We start from the raw sequence: 20,435 nt of genomic DNA, 5'->3' as shown, positions 1-20,435 counted from the left end.
ATTTGCATTTTTGAAAAACATTCTCATCAACTTACTCTGCATTTCGGTTCCCAGAAGAGGGCGATGTTTCTGCCAGCTGAGAAATACCGCGGGCTCCTGCCGCCTTTCACAGCTTTCAAGGGAAGGCTCATCTTGACTCACATAGCAAAGGGTTACTTTTCCCTCGGGAAGTAGCCGCTGCTTTTCTAGAAACGATTTCTGGAACTGTAGGATGTTGTTCAGAGACTGCACATCTGCTTTGATCAGCTGCTAAACATCGGGTATTTCCCATTTGAGGAGAGTATCTATAAGGAAATGGTAAAAGGGGCTTGTCATAACCTTGCCATTTGAATGGTCACCTTTTGTTCCCATGCACATCTCTGAGCCAGTTCTGTCCTTTCAATTAGCAGCAGTTCAACACTGGGGATATACAGAGTTGGGGTTTTTTTGTTTTTTTTTTAGCAAACTCCTCCATGTATTTTAAGGATTTTGAAAAAAAGAAAAATTTAGTCTGCAAATCCATACTCACTGTAATTTATACTACTGAGGTGTAAAGTGCCACCAGATTGAAACTGTGTAACAGTAATGGACACCAATTTCATTGGGGACTAAAAAGCTGCGCTAATGAGAACAGAATCAGTCTAGGTATTGCATCAAGATTTAAGCTGTTTGCAAAACAGTGACTTTTTTTTTTCCCTGAGCTGAAGGAAAACTTCTCCTTCAAACAGTGGTTTGAGAAACATTTCCAGGTCTAAACTGCTGCCTCACAAATGAAGGCACCATGGTTTATTCCTAGAATTTGTTCTCTTCTACCTTTTTCTCATTATATATAATGCCAATCCTGAGAAAAATACAGACTCCAGAAAGGACTCTGTTTAATGCTTTTCCTTTTATATAAAAATACCTACTACCTATATGCATACACACAAAGATATAAATACATTCTTCATAGATTTTCTCATGAACTAATCAACTTTTAATGGAAATTATTATTCAAAACCAAAATAACATATTCTATGGACCGACTATTGGTTGTATCCATAGCAGGGTTGAATTTTACATATATAAATTCTTTGCTTTCAGTCTCAGGGTTTTGGAAAAATAAACAAAAGCTTTTGACAGCCAATTGTTTACAACACTTACTTATGTAAGAGCTAAAAAAGTAGAACATTAGACAGATAAGTTTCTTTTAAAAAACAGAAGAAGCAATTTATTTGCTAAAGAAAGCTAAGTACTAAGAGGAAAGTGTACTGAAGCAGAGACAGTAAAAGGATAATAGAAAAGTTAGGCAGGGTGAAGTAACACCCTGAAGAGTCATGAGATTAGAGATAGGAAAGACTTGCCACTGCTCTTGATAGTATTCAGAATTGGGAATGAAGTAAGCATGGATCAGCTGATTACATGTAACACAGCTGCACAGGGAAAGATCAGCTCCTTAGGACATCTCAAGTACTTTTTCCATAATCCAACAATTAGATAAAACCTGAACCTTAACCAAAAACAAGACCAAAATAAACTGAAGCAAAACAGAAGGAGCTTCAAAGCAAAGGTCCACAAAACCCACAAGCAATAGAACCAACTCACAGATTTTCAGGAATCAGAAGTTAATAATTTAATGTCTTTACATGGTTTGCTGTAATCCCATAAAGATGATGATCAATGATTGACTGTCAAGGGACTAGACAGCTCCTGTTCTGAGCAATGGAAAAGGATGGGAGCAGTTGTCATGCCAGCATATTCCTTTTATGCTATGAGAAGGCTTACATAATTGGCAGACAATGAATTTCTATTAATTTTCTCTTACAAGGAAAGAGGTTGATATCCTAAAATATGCTTCAGAATTATAAAGATTGACCAGACCAGCAAATAAAAACAGGCTTTCTCTTCTTTCAAGAGACAGAGCCACTGTATTTACCCTAAGATCCTTCTGTAAGTACTCATTCTTCATAGAGCACGTGTCCCATCAGCATCCTGGTTTGTCTACCCTCTGCCATTTCATCCCATGACTCCTAATTTGGTGAGATTAAACAGATTACTTCAACCTGCATCATACCAGTGCTCTGACTAACTGCAACTGCGCTGCCAAATCAGATCCAGCAGTATACAATCCAGAATCTCAGATGTAAGAGAAAACACCTGTAAATTCTCTTATAATGGGAGGAGACAATCAGGAAAGGCAGGGATAGTTAAAGTTTTGAGAACTTTTCTTCAATCACAACACTCCTACACAGGATAACTGATCCAAGAACCTCTCTTAAGACATCTGTAGGTAGTTAATACCTGTAATTAACACAGGTGTAGGTAGTTAACACCTGTAATACCAGTAGGTGCCATGGAAAGATGTGTATGGTTTAGGCTTCCTTGAAGAGCAGTGTATTTTGTATATATTACTTCAGCTGCTTCATATACTGGGATCATGAACGTGACTTTAAACTAATGTCAGCTAAAACTAGGTTCATACAGCAAATATCTTCAGGTGGGACTCAGGCTTGGAAAGGAGCAGCTTGCGGTTTGTCACTGATGCAGCCATGCAAAAGAATCTGCTAACAGAGGTGGAAAACAGAAACACACCTAATTTTCCCATTTCATGCATTTTTAAAGAACTGAGAAGTTCCATCTGAAGGATATAAAAGGTCCTGCATAAGGAGCACCAAATGGATCCAAATCACTGCCTAAGTAGGAAAGTTCATTTCATTTTGAAGAATTCTGTTTAGTTCTAATGAGTTCTGCATGTGGACATGGGAGAAGTGACTGCCAGATGGAATTTATTTCACACTGTGTGAACTCTCTTCCCCAGAGAGCCACAGGATTCTGACTACAAGGGGAAAGAACATAAAGAAATTGAAAGGGTCTCATCTGTCCATTGTACCACACTCATTCAGTGTAACTATTCTGCTTTACTTTGAACCAGGAAAAAAATTCTTCTGAAGGAATTTTTGTTTAAAAATGTTTTAAAAACCAAAAAAGTGGATGTATATATTCATTCATAGAATAACCAAGATAGATGGTGTTTGAAGGTACAAACCAACCAAAGCCTAACTTGGAATAACCATGTAATCCATCATTCAGTCTTTCTATTTTCACCCACATTCTTTCAATACTGTTGTATTCTTGGTCTCTTCAGAGACTGTGAATAAACACAACATTATTGATTAAAAGGATAAGGTAACTCCGAGATGAGAAAACAGGATGTAAACACCAACTCATTTCACACAGATTATCCACGTGGTGATAGCTGCTAATAGATTCGGGTTATGCAAGAGTCACTGAGAACAAATCTAAAGACCCCCTTGGATTTGCATTATTGATGGGTCCCTGAGAAGTTCACTTTAGGTAGAAAAAGTCAGATTGCTTAAGTGTTTCCTATCCTTTCTAAAGTAATAATCAACATAATTTGGGAAGCTTCTGACTGGACCTGTCAGATGGTACAAAAAGATACAAAGAGCAGCAGTGCCACAGGGGCTTCTGATTTATAGAAAACCATGAAGGGATGCCAGGGGAGATTTTACAAAACTGCATGCAGCACTGCAAAATTTTTGCCTCTTCACAGGAAAAGTGCACTCTGGCATTGAATGACAAAAGTATTTTTTCAAAATAACATAGAGAATCTATTATAGATCTGGAAATTAAATTCAGACCTCCTCAGGCCCAGCCCTGAATCTAAACCTCTGTTGCTTCACATGTTTGGTATCTTTCAGGACTGCACATTTCCAGTCCCTCCAGCTTCCATGTTAAAACAGGGATGTAGCTTAGAATAAAATTTTGAGTACCTCACATTCTATCGAAGGCCATTGTCAGTATAGTTCCTTTATATCCATACGGATACATCCACAAGAAATACACAAAACATGTTAATGTCACTGCACTTCTCAAAAACAAACTGTGTCCTTTTAGCTTCTCCAGAACATAAAAGATATTTGTCAAAATTACTTACAACAAAACACACACACACAATGTTTGGTAACTACTGGTAGGTTTACACATCCAAGTGCTACCCTGGCAGTTGCAGCTGGGCCCCAGGCCCAGAGAAAACAGCTACAGCATTCAAAGATACTGCACTAGACGTTCTGAGAACCATGTTCTGCTTCTTCAAAGAGGGGAAAGATAATGGGAATTATTATTTACTTCCCCATAAATAACTATTGCACTAAGTGTTCTGAGTGTAATATGAGTGTAAAGATCAAAGAAGATAATTGACTCAAGACTAAAAGCATTTCAATATTAAGCATAGCCAAGGCAACACCACAGCCTTTTAGTCAGGTTCACACTTCACCCTTTGGCTCAATTGGATTTGACACTACCACTTGCACAAAGTACATAAGAAAAAATGCACCCGCGACCCTCAAGACCAATAGGTGTCATTTTATAAGCAGAAAGGCTTCTGTGCATATCACATTACAGATGCTGGAAAACGTCCTCTATATCCTGCAGCTGAACAGTCAAGCCTAATCACACATTTGACCTTTACAAATATACAAACAGGATGGCAGAGGAGATTATTTTAATCAGATCTGAATGCATAGGAGAGGCCAACATGCAAATTATATGGATTATGCAATTATGCTTCTATCTAACATTTCAACAGAAACCAACAGAGATTGCTGTTGCAATTGCCATGAAGCACAATAGCATTCAGATCATAATTTAAAATACATTTTATGAAACACACATAGACCTCCATTGGTTTAAAAAAATAACCATTTCAGATTGACTTTTATAGATTTGACAGTACGTGTCCTACTGCTGTGTGTCAAACAGAACTTCACAGGCTCACTGATCTTTGCTGCACAGAGAGGATACATTTGCAATTATTTTTGTTGTAAGATTTCTCCCTATCTCTGGACAGGATGGGGAGCATGAGCTCCAAAATATGGTACAGAAAACCCACATACTCAATCCAGTGAAGAAACACAAAGAAAACAAAGAAAAGCTTTGTTGAGCTAGCTGTACCATCACAAACCATGATCTCACAGCCTCTCATAAAAGCCTGAACATACACATGCTAGGAATCAGAATAGATGACTATTGGATGGGCTTAAGGATCAGCTTTGTGCATGAAGGACAACAGTGAAAAAAGGAAAGTAATAAAAAGCAAGATGGCAATGCCTGTCCAGAAACAACCAATGAAATAAGTAACTGAACCAGACAATGATTCTGTTGATTCCATGGCCTCCAAGAGAATTATAACAAACTGTTACCGGTTAGTTTCCACAGGGATGCACAGAATTATGACTATCTCTGGGCAGTAACAAATCAAAGAACAACAGAGGACAGGATTAGATTTTAGTCTTCATGTTGATCTCTTGGCTGCAGTGGAAAAGGCTGAAACCCCTGGTGGGCCAAAGCTGGAAAGGCAGCCAGTTTGTGGGCTGGCAGGTCAGGTAAGAGAAGTAGTAGCTACGTTGGGTTAAATGTACATTGAGTTAAACTACATTGAGACTTTTACTTTCTTACTTTAATTAGGGCCCTACATGCCTACCTAAAATCTTCCACCACATTCCTAGAGATATACCTTCCAGATTTTTGTATGGTTACCCTGACATGCAACATTCCTATGGGATCACTGAAATTAGCATAAACCACACATAAGCTGTTGTTCCAGAGCACATTTGCTGATTTTACTGCTTTGCTTCTGCTGTTGATCAATCTAAACCTACGTTCACTTTTGACCCTTGCCTCATTTCCAATCCATTTTAATGATCCAATAGCATAAAGCCCAGTACTTTTTTATTTTCTTTTATTCACATAGAAATTAAATAGTTTTCTGTAGCAACAATACAAAAGTGCTGTTAATATTCTGGGAGGCACAAATTGGCAATTAAATAGATTTTTATAAAACTGCCGTTTTGTCAGATGAAAAGATGGCTAAACAAATAAGGAGAACATAATTTCAAATACAGGTTAAGGGAAATGTAACTTAAACACCTTTTTTGTATTTTCTTTCTCTGTTTGTTTTTATTTTAAACTTTCTATATTGAAATACCGACTTATTCCAATAGAGAAAGAGGACATGCATTAGCTCTTCACTGTAGATACCATACACATTGGATCAGAAATAAAATAAAAGGGGTTTAAAAGGATAAAAACAAACATACATTACTCAGGGAAAAAGCCACTGATGGATAACTGTTATTGAACCAGAAAGAAATAATGAGGCCATGGCTAGCAAGTGAAAAAGATGGGTTTAGGAATGATCATTTAAAAGACAGTGACACATTGCATCCGGATCCTTCTGTTCTTTTTCTGAGAATGCAAAAGACATAATAAACAAGAAAGGAGGAATTCAAGTGTGTGAATCTAGGAAGAAACATGAAGAAAATTACAGCCTGTGAGACCTGGTCTAATCAGGAAACTGACAGAACTGCTTAACTTCCACAGTAAAGTCTATAGAAAGGATGGATTCCTATAGACAGAAAAGAGCTCAGAGATACATTGCAGAAGGAGGAGCAGCACCAGGCAGAAGAAAGGAAAGATATATGCATGCTGACTGCAGGAGCACTGCCAATTTGTACTGAATTGAAAGATGTATGGTTGGAATATTATAGGAAATTGCAGAAGAGCTCCAGGGCAAGATAAGAAGCCAAACCTGGCAATGTTTAGTAGGGGAAAGGGAAGTTAGAACAGTGATCAAGAAGGGTTTGTATGATGTACATCCCAAAGAGAATAAAGACTGCAGAATGATATGTAAAGAAAACATTTTTCCTTCAATGCTGAGAACACGTGCATAGCCACTTCCTACTTGACATAAAAAAATGAGCAGAAATCACGTGCTTAGCAAAATAGCAGGTAGCTGATCAAAATGCAATGAAAGCTAACAGAGTTTGAAGACATACTTACAAGATGGCACTGCAAATTTTATTTCAATTCTCTTAAAGCAAATATTTCAGGCATATATAAAATTGAGAGATCTGCCTGAATCAAATCCCTTTTAGAAAAAAAATGCTCAGAATACATTTACATTTCAATTGAATCAGCAGTCAGGAGTGAAACAAAATAGAGAAAGCCCTCGGCATCCTCAGGAAAGGAAAGAAGAGTTGCAGGGAGTTTCTAGGTCTGAAAAAAAAAATCCACACCCTGTGTTCTGTCAGTTTTTATCGGGAGATGGGATCTCAGACACTGGAAGCACCAATAGAAAAGACAGAGGAGACCACAGAGCAATAATGCTATCATGCATGATCAGGGGAGCAAAGTGGTGGTAGGTTGTCTTTCCAAGTATGAGGTGTATTCTTTCTCAAAAGAACCAAACCTGGTTCTGAACTCACTCTGATATGAGAAAGGTTAGTATCCATCAATCTAGGTAGTACAACCCCTATTAGCAGGGCCCAAATAACATTTTGCCACTCTGACTGATCTATAACACGACAAGTTATTTGAGGATGCCAAAGTTTTAGTTCAGAAGTTGGACTAACAGTTCATTACTGAATAGTTTCTTCAGGCCTTCAGTTTGTTATTTTTCACCTCCCTTCAACACATTCAGCCAACATAGCACAGTCTGGTAATAAAAACTATCAGACTGGGCAAGTGCCAGAGAACAAAGCTTCTCCATTTCATTTGATCTATTCTGCATATAAACTTCCCAATTCATATGTGGTAACAAGATTTAGAATGTCTGATATTCAGTTACTGACAAAAACGTTCAGTAGCCCATTAACACAGTCTTATTGTGGTAATATATTGCAATTTTAAGTTTGGACTTTGCTATTGAGGAGCAACAATGTCAAATAAATATTTTAATTTAATAAAAATAGCATGTATTTACTTTCTTGTCAAATCAAGAAAGGTTTTCCCTTCACATGTTAGTAAAACACTTAACTTTTTCTTGCCTATCTTTCTGCAAAGCTATTTAAAAAGCTGTCATCTGTGATCAGCATTGATGCTAGTTATATTCTTATGCCACAGCTTAAAAAGAAAAGCAAGTCCTCAGTCTGGAGCAGTCCACCTACCAAGTTGCCTTGGAATCAGGAATCTTAAAAAACCTGCAAGTTTCACCTTTCAAGGAGCGATGAGAACAAGTGCCAGAATCCTCTAGTTTGTCATGTTCTCTGTTGCTTGTCAACCTGCCAGGCAGCTTGCCAAAGGCTGAAGCAGGAGAGCCAGCTAGAAACCCAGCAGGGATCTGTCAGAGCCCTACCTCAGCTTTGCTGAAATGAAAATGGTCTGTGCAAGCCATTCTGATTTCAGCAAGCCAGCAAGTTCTAATGCACAGAGATTGGTTACTTTGAAAGAATGGACTAAGACTGAACTTATCCTTTCCCATATTCCTATGAAGAAAGCATTTATGAGAATTTTCCTGGTGAGCCTCAGTCAAAGTCACAGACAAAACTTCTTCCCCAGATCACCTGCAGATATGGAGGCCAGATATGCTTTGCATTGTGTAAACAGATTAACCTCCCATCTAAGCAAACATCCTTTTCCTCCATCGTATTTTCCATAGAAGAGGCTCCGAAGTCACCCCAAGTCACTCTGAAACTGCTAAGGCTGCAGGCTTTGGTTCTATCAGAGGGCTGGTCACTCCTATGAGCAACGTATGAAACTGACTGTGCAACACCAGTAATCATTCAGTTGGTCTGAGCCAAGGAATGCAACTGCAACCTCATGATAGAAGGCAGCTCAGATGAGAAGGGCAAAAACAATGAGCTCAGGGAATATTGTAAAGAATGACCATCAGTTATCAACACAAGCTGGAGTTATCTCAGTGCAAGGAGGGCTTGGTGTAACCTTTGGTTTTAGGTGCACTGCTGCACCAGTGGGCCACTGTAACAACCTTTCCAGAGATAAGTACTTGCTCTTTCCAGAACCAGAAAGAAAAAAAATTATTAAATTGAGATCACTATAGAGCAAGGAGAAGTTTAGTTGATTTGTATTTCTTTCAAATGGCACAAAGCCTTGTATTAAAGAAAAAAAGGATGTGATGTTTACGAGCTAAAACACACTTTATTTTGCAAAAAGTCTGTAATGGTTTATAAAGTTACTCTATACTTCTGAGCTGGCACTAAGCACATTAAATCTCTCAGACATTTGATCAAATTTATGGTTTCAGTACTCATGAATAAACAGGGCCTCTGTTTCTCCATTACACGAACTAGCATATACCCAATATTCCAGCATCAGCATTCCCCAAAAGAGGATTTCCAAAAAAAAAAAAAAAAATTTGAAAACCATGAGTTTTTAAGAAGATGAAAACCTATACAGAGATAAATGTTCATAACAATTCCAAAGATATGAGACAGCATGGAGTGGGTTGATGAAGAAATATTGTAATTATAAAACACTGTAATCTGGAACAGGGCTAGCTGATTCCTGTAATGGTGTAATTCTGCTGGTTTTAACATTACATTATGTAGCTATGGTATCTGATTAGGTAATTTACATGGAGTGATTTGACAGGAATTTTAAAATATCCTTCATGCTTTATATATCTATTAGAAACGAACATATCTATTTTACAGTCTATGCAATGAGGCAAGGATTCTTACATCTTTCAGAATATGAATCCAGCAGACCAGAATTTAATTACAAAGTACTTGCTACAGAGTAGAGACTCAGGTGAGATTTTTCTTAAAAGTCCTCCAAATAATTGATTTTTAAATTGGAGGGATTCACCCTTTTAAATGGCTAAATTTTACTTAACCAGTCCTCAGACTACTTAAGATTTTCTGTTTATTTAAAACTCTGGTCTCCAATTTCCATTTACTTTGGCCTTCCTTTAACTCCACTACAATGCCCTATTTTGTTTTTCCATTGCTGATTCTCCTTCACTGCCAGCCAGAGCCTTACTTTTCATTTGAGGCTCCTTCAACACTCCACAGCTGTGCTCCTTACTTTGTTCTATCTTTGTGCTTTTCTGTAACCCATCTTACACACATCCAATTGCCACAACTATTTCAAAACCTGCATCTCCCAGTTCTATTCTCTATTTCTGACTTTCTTCTTCAAACTAATATTTAACCTTCCCATACAGATATCTCCTCCAAGGTAGCACAGGTACTTTCAAAGGGTTGACATCATCTACTTGTGCACAGGTCTGCCTCATGCACTGCTTAGATATTGAGTGGGAAATTCAAGCAGAGAAGTTAGGATAGGAAGAATATCTATCAGCTGTTGCCCAACATCTTAGATTAGATTTCTAGATTTAAAATGAACCCTATCCAAAGGTACCTTTATGCTAGCAAATTAAGCAATGCTAGGAAAGAGACCACCAGTGTTAAGAGGCATTGAAACTTGTTTTGACTGTTATATTTTTAAGTCTCAAATGTTTTTTGCATGTAGCAAGTCACACCCTACTACACAACTCCCTCGAGACTGCAGATAACAAGGATCATTCCCAGAAAAAGCATGTCAGCTTGAATTTTGCCCACACCTGTTCCTTATGCTGGAGAGTAAAACAGTTTCATAATGCAGACATGTTTTTTTTCCATGCCAGCTGCCCTCAATGTCTGAAAATGGTCCAAAGCACATGTAATTTAACTATAGAGATGCAATCAGTAAGGCCACTAGTATTCACTATCAATCCTGCCATTTTAAATGACTGTGGAGTTTACTCAGGGGCAGGAGAGAGAGCAATACAAGAGTAATTTAGAATAAAATAGCTAAGTGGGTCTTTAATTATTGAATCCTCGGGCAATGTCATTTGGGATCAATCAATGACGGAGTTTGCACTGAACATCACATTAACTTCTTCAAGAGCTTTATCTCCAATGTTAATTTCTTTTATACAGTTTAACCACTGAAAGTTTATTTTTACATGTTTACAAATGGAACCAGGCGATAGCTACAAAAAGAGCAAACATGATTGATGCATGTGAAACTTTCTACCTGAACTTTGCATGGGAATTTAGCATTCATGAGACAGCTGCAGTACATCTTTATTGCTGCTGGCATACTGATAGCACAGTGCTATTTCACACTGACAAGGCAGCACTTCAGCAATCCAGTATTCAGAGGGGTTGCATGGATTCAGGTCAGGACTGTAAATCCTACCTCCCAGGAGTTTCATGCTGAGCAGCTGACATTTTAGCAACTCCCTCCCTTCACCAATAGAGAGTTTAAATAATAAGCCCAGCAAACAAACCTTGCAAAACAACTGTCATTCACTTACTTCATAAGAACTCTATGAAATGCATAGATCTAATGAACACACACAGCCTTACAGGCAAACTAAAAGTGCATACAGCAGGAGTTTGACACTCTTGTTCTAGACCAGTAATATGCAGGTGTGCAAAGATCTCAGAGGAAAAATATATTCCATGCTGTTTCTGCACAGCAGTTCTACAATTCCTCAAAACTAGACCTAGAAGGGTCAAACCCAGCTATTTACAGTCCACTTTGTAATGCTTCAGAAAAATCAGGTTTTCTACAACATCTAGGTTTCAAGTTTTCTGAAGTATTTAAGGCTTCCAAAATATTTCTCCAGTATTTAGTTATATTAATAGCTGTATTTTCAGCTGTGAAAAGTGACCCCCATCCCATGAACTAGCACTATGCAGGACCTGAACTAGTCCTTGGAGCCTTGGAGTCCTTACAGGGTCCTTATAATGATCCTTCTGCTGAGTCACATTCAGTCAGTGCAGTATTACTGTTTTTAAATTTTGTCAGTAAATACAGGTAATTTTTTTCCTTTCCCAATTCAGCATCTCAAAAGGTATTGTCCCAGCTACACAAGAATCACATGCTTGCATTTTATTACCAAAGGATTTTTACACAGTCTGTGTACCAAACTGTTGAAAAGCAAACCTTATGACAAGGAAGAGGGATGTCTCCACTCCTCTCTCATCACAATTAAAACAGTTTCATCTTTCGCCCTTACAAAGGTTCTCACATCATTCTTACCTCCATAACATTAAATTGTTCTCAATTAATAAAAGAGATGCAGCTACTGTCTGTTTACATGGTTAATTTAGCCTCACCTTTCCTCAAAATGAAAATTTTGACTTCCTACTGCAGGAAAAAAAACAAACCAACCCAAACCCAAAAAGACCCAAACAGTTGCTCTCTTAAACATCTTTGGCCAATGTCCAAAACCCATCAGATTTAAGCAGATCCTTCCACCTCTAGTTGCATCCAAAACCCACTTTCTTATTAATTGAAGAGGCACATGGTAAGAGATTCCTTCAGGAAAGACTATGGGGAGGAGGGTAACACTCTCTGTTTAGATCCTTCCTTATCTAAATCTTCATGTCAGGTTGACTAGTGCACTTTTTAAACTACTTTGGCAACTGAGGCTGAAAAATAAATAGCTAGGACAGCATGAAAGAGGCGTGGACAAGAAATTCCCCGTTTTGTACAAATTTATACTAGTGTGGAGCACTCCCTCTAAAAAATAGGCTTTCAGAATTGTGCAGTACCTCACAGGTGGCATTCACAGAAAATGGACACAGAGCTCAATGGCAGAGATAAAAATGAGTTGGGACTTCTATCAAAGGTCAAAGGAACTCAGGTGCAAACTTGAGGGAACAACAGAGGGAAATTTCACCAGCCACCCTGGCTGATGTCCTCTCCATGACAGAGCCAGGCTATTTACAGAGCAGAGCTCACAAATAGTCCCTTGAAGACTCATGACACCCTCTCAAATGAAGCACTGAACACATTCAGATCCCTATCTTTCAAAAGCCTAGCACTCTACCTCTCATCAGTGAAACCCATAGGGAAATACTAAGAATAATACTAATTTAAAAAAGGAAAAAAAACACTACAAAAGAACTATCCTAGAAAGAACTGTGAAAAAAAATATTTTTTCCATTCACAAAGGCATTTGCAAAATTCAAATGAATACCAAACTAATTACATTCAAGGCTTTGACTAGCTTTTGAATTCTTATCACTGCTAACTGATAATCACTTAGTAGAGCAATAAAATTTACATCTACTACTACCTCTGTCTGAGAAAGCCAGATAATTAACAATGGAGTGAACACATAATTTAAATGAGGAACTATGGAAAAGCAATTCTAAAATAATGAACTAGCCTGAGCCTTGGAAAACTGAAACTGTTAAGAGTCACCCAAAAGCTGAGGTAACTATATATTGTTTACATTAATCAGTGACTAAGAACAGAATTCAAGGACACCTGCAGAAGGGGTAGTTTGTGAGAACAGACACAGACAAACAATCTGTGTTTATCTCAGCGATTCACTCAGAATTTGCATGCACATGTAATAAGGCCCTTTTTGGAAGGCAGAACCATGAAAGATACCAACACTGCTCTTACAGTTTCCGGTGCTATAACAACGTAGTATTGGCCTAACTACCTTGGACAAAAAAAAGGTAGAGCATGAGCATGATTCTACTAGTAATTAGCAATTTCTTTCAGCAGTTACATAATTAAGATTAAAATAGCCCTCTGAGGGATTTTTAAAACTGAGATCTCTAAAACTTTATAGCATCAATAGTTAGAAGAATTTTATGTTTAAACATATGCTAAAATCATGAAGAATTAAAATTTGTGTGATTAAATGCCTGATTCTCCAGTACAGTTTTACAAAATGTGGAATTGCTTTAGAGTCCAGCATGATACACATGTTCTAAAGAAGTAGCATTCCAGAGACAGGAGACTGTATTAACAGCTGGAACTAACCAGGACCACTACCATACAGGATAAATCAGCAAGTCCTCAGGCTGCTGATTTTTCAGTGAATTAGAGGAAACTTTCCATTTGTACATTTTGGGCAGCTTGCCATTAAAAACAATACCAGTGAATCAGTAAAATTTATGTCCCACAATCTGCATGTTATTCATGCTAAATCTGTCGTCTGTCATCATGCCAGCTCCTTTAACACTGCTGCAGGTGTCAACTTTGTACATGACTAGGACAACTGAAGACAAACTGGCATTTTTTTCTATCTGTTTTCAACACAGGATCCACTGATAGACAAGAAAAGCACTCCAACAGCAGTTAAGTTCTGATTACTTGACTTGCACAAAAAATATGAGAAACCATAAAAGCCCAACTAAAAATTTTTTATTCCTTTTCTAACCAAAACTTTCACAGTGCCCTCATTATTCTGAACTCTTTTCAGCACAAACTAGCATGATGGAAGAATTTCCTTTTGGTCAAAACCCTCCAAACTGAAACTAGCTCTTCATCCTGTTCCCACTTTCTCCCCAACTTTTTTTTAGTTATGAAGGATCTTCAACTAGTCATTTACTCACACGCCACTTGCCACCTTGAATTTTGGTTTTCTTGGTCTTTTAAGCCCATGTAATGCTGACTTCTTCATACATACTTAATTAATTATGCATTACCACAATCACCTCTCCATAGAAAAGAATGTGTCGTTTTCACCTCTTCGGATTTTGGGAAGGCCTCTGGTAGGTATCATTCTTCCACATTCCTTTTGTTCCTTTTGGTTTCTTCTGTGATTCAGTTTGAAGGGGGAGAACAAGGAGTAAGTGATGTTCTACTTGAGTATTGTTACTCATCCTCTACTGGCTGGAACTCTGCCCACCAACCAACACGTTAACAAGCACCCCCATCGTTACATGGGCAGTTATACCATTGCTTACATTAGTAGAACATTAGGCACCAGATTCTATTTATTTACAGAAAACTTGTCACAGTAAGATGCCATTTCTTGTTTGGGACTTCTACACAAGCTACTGTATGAAAATGCTTAACTTTTATTCCATCAACAAAGCATTTTTGATTCTTTCCTAAACAACTCACTGTAGAATCAAAAGATTAAAGATTATTTCCTTCTTTGAAGTTTGCATGTAGCAATGAATAAGGATACAAAGAACTGTAGAAAGGAAAAATGCAGAAAAAGAATAGAGGTCTATGCCAGGAATGTCAGTAAGAAATAAGACTTCAAACACCAGTAAAATTCCAAGTCATATTCTACTTCCAAAATTTATTACCAGGTATAGTAAGTGGCAAGCAATGAAAATACTGAGAAATGTCAAAGCTGGATAGCACCTTATTGTCTCCCTGTGGGCTTTTTATCTTTTTAAACTGAAATCCATCACAACACTGGATTCCTAGAAAATAAGGTCAGAAGCCAAAGGAAGAACTGCTCTCTTAGCCCATTACATTTGTTTCAAAATCTGACTTATACCTGATATAACTTAGCAAAACAGAATCAAAAGTTTAAAAGTTGGGGTGGTTTTGTCAGATTTTTTGGCATCTGCCTCCCTCATATGCAATGATTACAAACAATTCAACCCAGGACTGCTATTTACACTGGCTTTCAACTCTACTGGCTTTACTTTAAACGTAAAGTAACATGATAAATTGCAATCGTCCTCCCACAATTAGCATTAGAAAATGGAAAATACCCATCTTCATCAATATTTGTACTATATGAGGAGGGAGTTTTTTAATCACTGCCTCTTGAGCTATGCCTATATTCCAAATGTTATTGTCAGACAGAAGAAAGTCCATGAGATCTCACTGAAACCAAGGATTCCTTTAAAGTAATATTGTACAAGTTGAATCTAGAAATGCAGCCCATTCCATAAACCAGTTAAATACTTGACACCAGAAGACAGAGAAAGTAAATCAAACCCCATGTCTGAAACTAAATATTGCAGAGCATGTCAAATTAAAAAAAAGCTGATTTTAATTGCTTCCATTAAGAAAAAAATTTGCAAATGAACACAGAAAAGTGACTTGTTTTATAATGATCTAGATGAAAAGCAGCCAAAAAAGCTTGACTACATTAATCAAATTCATGTAAATGTGACATTGAATCATTTTGCTTGGAAGAAACCTGTAACCCTACCAAATCCAACCGTTAACCTGATACTGTGAATCCACCACTAAACCATGTTCCTAAGTGTCACATATACAAATGTCTTTTAAATACCTCAAGGGTTTGAGACCCAATCACATCCTTGGGTAGTCTGTTCCATGCATTGACAAGCCTTTCTGTGAAGAAATTTTTCCTAATATCCAATCTAAACTTCCCGTGTTGCAACTTGGGGCCATTTCCTCTTGTCCTGTTGTTGTTACCTGGGAGAAGAGACACCACCTGCCTAGAGCCTCTTTTCAGGTATTTGTAAGGATTTATAAGGTCCCTCCAGAGCCTCCTTTTCTCCTCAACAATGCCAGTTCCCCCAGTTGCTCCTCTTCAGACCCTACACCAGCCTCACTGCCCTTCTTTGCCTCCTAATCTTGGAGCTGCAAGATGAAAGAACAGAATTACTATTTAAAGAAAAAGCAGCAGGTATCAAGTAATTAAATATGGCAATGTACACGTTAAATGAGCTTCTTTATTTGCCTTCACGCATCTGAAGAAATTGGTTAACACAAAAAGCTACAAAAAGTTTCTCTCTTTATTAGGTGTCATCACTTAAGAAATCAATCAAGAACTATTGCAATAAATTAATGTTTAACAATATTTATTATTTTGCTGAGCCCACAAAAATCATCAGATGTAGGAATTCAAGTCTAACAAAGTTGAGATCCTTGTGTGTCCCTTCCAACTCAGGATATTGTGTGATTCTATTTAATTTACTACGAAAATCATTATGTTTGATCACTGATGAATTAGAGATACCCTGAAACATGGGACAGTATTTTACAATCATTTTCTGAAGCCACAAGACATTACACACATTCAGCTCTTTTAGCATTGCTACTTAATAGTAACCTTTTAGTTGCAGATTCCTCTGCAATGCAGTATAAAGAAACAGTTAATCACTTCCCTCGCAGTATCCTGACAATTATCAGAATTATAAGGTGGCTTTGAATGTAAATAACAAGGCTTAAAGAATCAACTTCCCAAATTCTCCATCTTGTGGAGTTAGGATTTTATTACATTTCCTCCCAAAAACCCCACAGATATGAGTTTAACAAATTCTCTTTAGAAGCTACTGCGTTGGGAGGTCCATACTAGGTAAGATACTCTGGTGCTTTAATTGCTGGCTATAATTATTGCTTAACTGCAGCACTACTGAAACTGAAGGAACTGTTAATTCATGGTCTCAGATGAAATTGCACTGCTTCACATTCCTAAATAATCACCCAGCCTAGAGCAGATAGTTTTACCTGTACAATTCAAGTACTGTAATATTGAGACAGTGAGTGCACAGAACTCCTTAGATCTATCTCAAATTTAGTCATGCAGTATCCACTTTCATAATTTCACCCCCAGCCTGGATACTAAACTGCTAATAATTTGATCAGTGGTCAGAGCTTTTCCTATTCTAACACAATGAACTGCTTACATTCGTACATACAGTTGCCAAGATACTTCTTTTTAATAAATTCCCTTAATTTAACACATACATTGGACATTTTGCTTGCAACAGAAACATTACACAACTCAGCATCATTTACCTATGGGGTCACAACAGACAACTCAAGATGCTGCCAGATCAACAGTCTCCTATCTAGAGAGGTGCAGGACCCTATTTCTTTTCTGTTTATGCTAAATCTGCCCATCTGGCAGTAGTTACAGTTATCACTCCCTTAACAGTGTAAATGCTAAAATGTGTATTCATTTTACCATTAGGTTACAGTGATGAAAGGGATTCCTTAAAAGTAGCAGCTATTCCCACAGCTGCTTCTTCACCCCATTATATCAGGTTTATGACTGTAGTATTATTGACATCAGAATGGGCAATCAGACACTACTTTCTTCATCTACCAATACTTGCTTTAATTAGAACTCAGTATATTAATAATAATTACCTGGTAATGATGTTCATCACCTATATGCCATAATTTTCAAAGCAGGGCATACATACCACATTAAGCAATTAATTCTCAGAACAACTTTATGTGACAAGCAAATTCTATCTCCATTTAAAAGACAGGAGAGCTGTAGCTAAATTATACTCCCATGAAACATAATTTAGAAGTAAGATTAGACCATGAATATGACAGTATACTCATGCTTTCATCTTCTGCCAATATAACACAGCTTTCAAGGTAAGATTTATAATATAACTATGCTAAAAGAGGTATAATTTGCAAGAAAAATAAAACAGAAAATTAACAGATAATGTAACTCAGCATATTATACTTTCAAATCATGATGGAAACCTTGGGCTATGTTTCAGCCTTTTACACAGCAGAAATAAACCACCACTATGATTTCCCAAGTATTCATTATAATATTCAATCCGAAAGTGACAAATTCCATGGAAACCACCACACTGAATTTAATTTTCATTTTCACTCCTTAGTCATTCTAGTATTAAGACCTAATTTCTAAGTATATAAGGATTTGTAAGCTATCTGAAAAAGAACACCAAAAATATTTTCACTATTATTATTTCACTGTTCTGTGAATCTGAATTACCTGTGGGACACTTAGATGCTTTTTGGCTAGTTTAAAGGGAAGAGTGAGGCTAAGATAACTTAGTTACCATAGTGATACCCTTCCAGGAACAAGATTTTGTTTGAAGTTCTTCCAGGCCCTGCTCTTTTTTACCAGATGCTCCTCCAGCAGTGCCAGACTGAACAAATTTTGGTTTCGTAAGTGTCAAATATTTGACAGATGCTTCAGTATTTCCATACTAGATTGATGGCCAGGTTTAATCTCATCTTTTGTCTCTATGTACAGGAGGCAGGCAGCTGGTATTAGCTCTATTTGTCATGTCTGTACCATGCAGAAGTAATTGACTTGCTGCAGTTTCTTGGTTCAGGATTGCTGGTTTCCCACCTGCTTCAATTACAGATGGATTCCACAGTGACGCAAACTAAGACAAGGGTTTACAATTTGGTTTTGTTTGTTGCCTCTTTTCCCCCCTCTGATCACAATATTATACAACATGCTTTAAAGTTGAGCTCTACTATTTGTGTATCTCAAGCCACCACAAAGGAGTCCAGTGACTGAGTTTGAATCTCTTGTCACATATTAAGGCTTCCATAACCACTAACTCCAGCAATCTTCAATACCACTTGTGACCATAACTACCTTGTTTTCTTCCTTTTCCATAACCTTAAAATATTAAGAAAAATGCTTCTGGCTAGTCATACTCACTAGGAAAAATATAAAAAAACAAAGCAGGACACAAATTTCTTCCAAACACCTGTAAGCAATGCCAGGTGTTTCTCTACATAATTCCTCTTGAAACAAATAAGCCGTGGTGTTTGGTAGGCTTTTAGAGAAGAAAGCAGCTACAAGTTCTGTACCTTTCAGATTAATTTACCTTTTACTACTTTACCTGGCAGATTATTAAAAGGCAACAGTGCCAGGTAAATTAGCAAAGCATGATATGAGCCCTGCTCCTCATGCAGTTCAGAACACTGCTGGACAGGCCTTTAACTGCTCTTGTCCATAGGCTGGAGACACTTCTAACCCAGCTGTGCAGAGCAAGGTGACTACAGGATGGGAATTGTACTGCAGACAGTTAACTCCCCTCAAAGACTTGTTGAGCTTAGGCATAAGGTTATGGCTACAGCTCTTGTATTCTTTGCTTGGAGTCTCTGGCTGAAATAGTACGTCTCTAGCAGGAGAGGCTGACAACAATTCTCAAGCCTTTGGGAGGCCTTTTGCTCTATGACCTTAGCAGTTGTGTCTTCACTGAAGTGACCTATGCTCTAAAAAGACTTCAGTTATATGATCCACAGCCAAATATTGCATGACTGGGGCAAGTGCAGTACTAATGTTCATGTTAATGAAATAAATGCAGAAATGCTACAGAAAAAAATCACAATTCATTTGAAAAGAAATGTTTTAAAACAAATTTTAATTTATAAATATAAATGCAAAGATGCCCACCTTGTAAAATGAAAAACAAGACAATGTCAGGTAGGTAACCGTAAAAGAGAAACAGTAAGTTGATGGACCCACATCTGTAAAACCATCCCTGAGTACTCCAACAATTACTGTCATCACAGTTCCTTCTCTGATTCTTGCTAGAGCAATACTGCAGTGCCATAACACGACAAAATTGTTCAATAAGTCTGACTTATGGCAATACTATCACCTTTGTTACCTCTTAGTTTACCATCCTTCTTCGGAGCATTCAAAATGCAAATGATTGAAGAAGGAAGAAGGGAAACTTTACAAGGAAGGCAAGTTTTGTTGTTGGTTTGGATTTTTTTCCCTGTCAGGTAATCTGCATAACAGTTATAGACACTGTGATAAAACAAAAAATAGTTATCCAGTGTAAAAACAAACTTCCATAATTTTCTTTCTTATATTGAACCAGGTTTATCACCGTTATACACAACAGTGTATCACTGTGAGAAAAGACTTCATTATTTGAATCATCAGGCAAGCAATACAACAAAAAGCAGACACGTATAAGAAACTCAACTCCAAACCACAAGAGGAATACAAATTAAATCCAAGAAACAAAGCCATCAGGAAATGTTGATACAATTGTTCACTATGTGGGCCTCAAAAGAGCCCTCTCCCAAGTCAAATGCACACCCCAATGAAACACTACAGATACTCCTGATACTTTTAGGTCAGGATGTCCTTTCCATGCCACTTTAGCTTGGAGCACTCTCGAGTAAGTGTGAAAAGCTGGGTGTCAGCCTGTCAGTAATAGTCCATGCCTGAT

At 37.5% G+C, this 20,435-nt stretch overlaps 1 long non-coding RNA gene across 6 annotated transcripts in view; it reads right to left on the bottom strand.

Moving 5' to 3' along the window:
• Window positions 1-20,435, bottom strand: part of LOC146435507 (uncharacterized) — a 241,431-nt gene that overhangs the window by 219,984 nt on the left and 1,012 nt on the right. For all 6 annotated transcript variants that reach the window (XR_014852977.1, XR_014852976.1, XR_014852979.1 and 3 more), the window contains exon 2: window positions 36-284. This is a non-coding gene — a long non-coding RNA (uncharacterized LOC146435507). The remainder of the gene's footprint in view (window positions 1-35; window positions 285-20,435) is intronic.

This window comes from Lichenostomus cassidix, chromosome 6 (genome assembly GCF_008360975.1).
Source record: "Lichenostomus cassidix isolate B80296 chromosome 6, HeHo_3.0, whole genome shotgun sequence".
Lineage (NCBI taxonomy): Eukaryota > Metazoa > Chordata > Aves > Passeriformes > Meliphagidae > Lichenostomus > Lichenostomus cassidix.
This window is presented reverse-complemented; position numbering and strand designations above follow the sequence as displayed.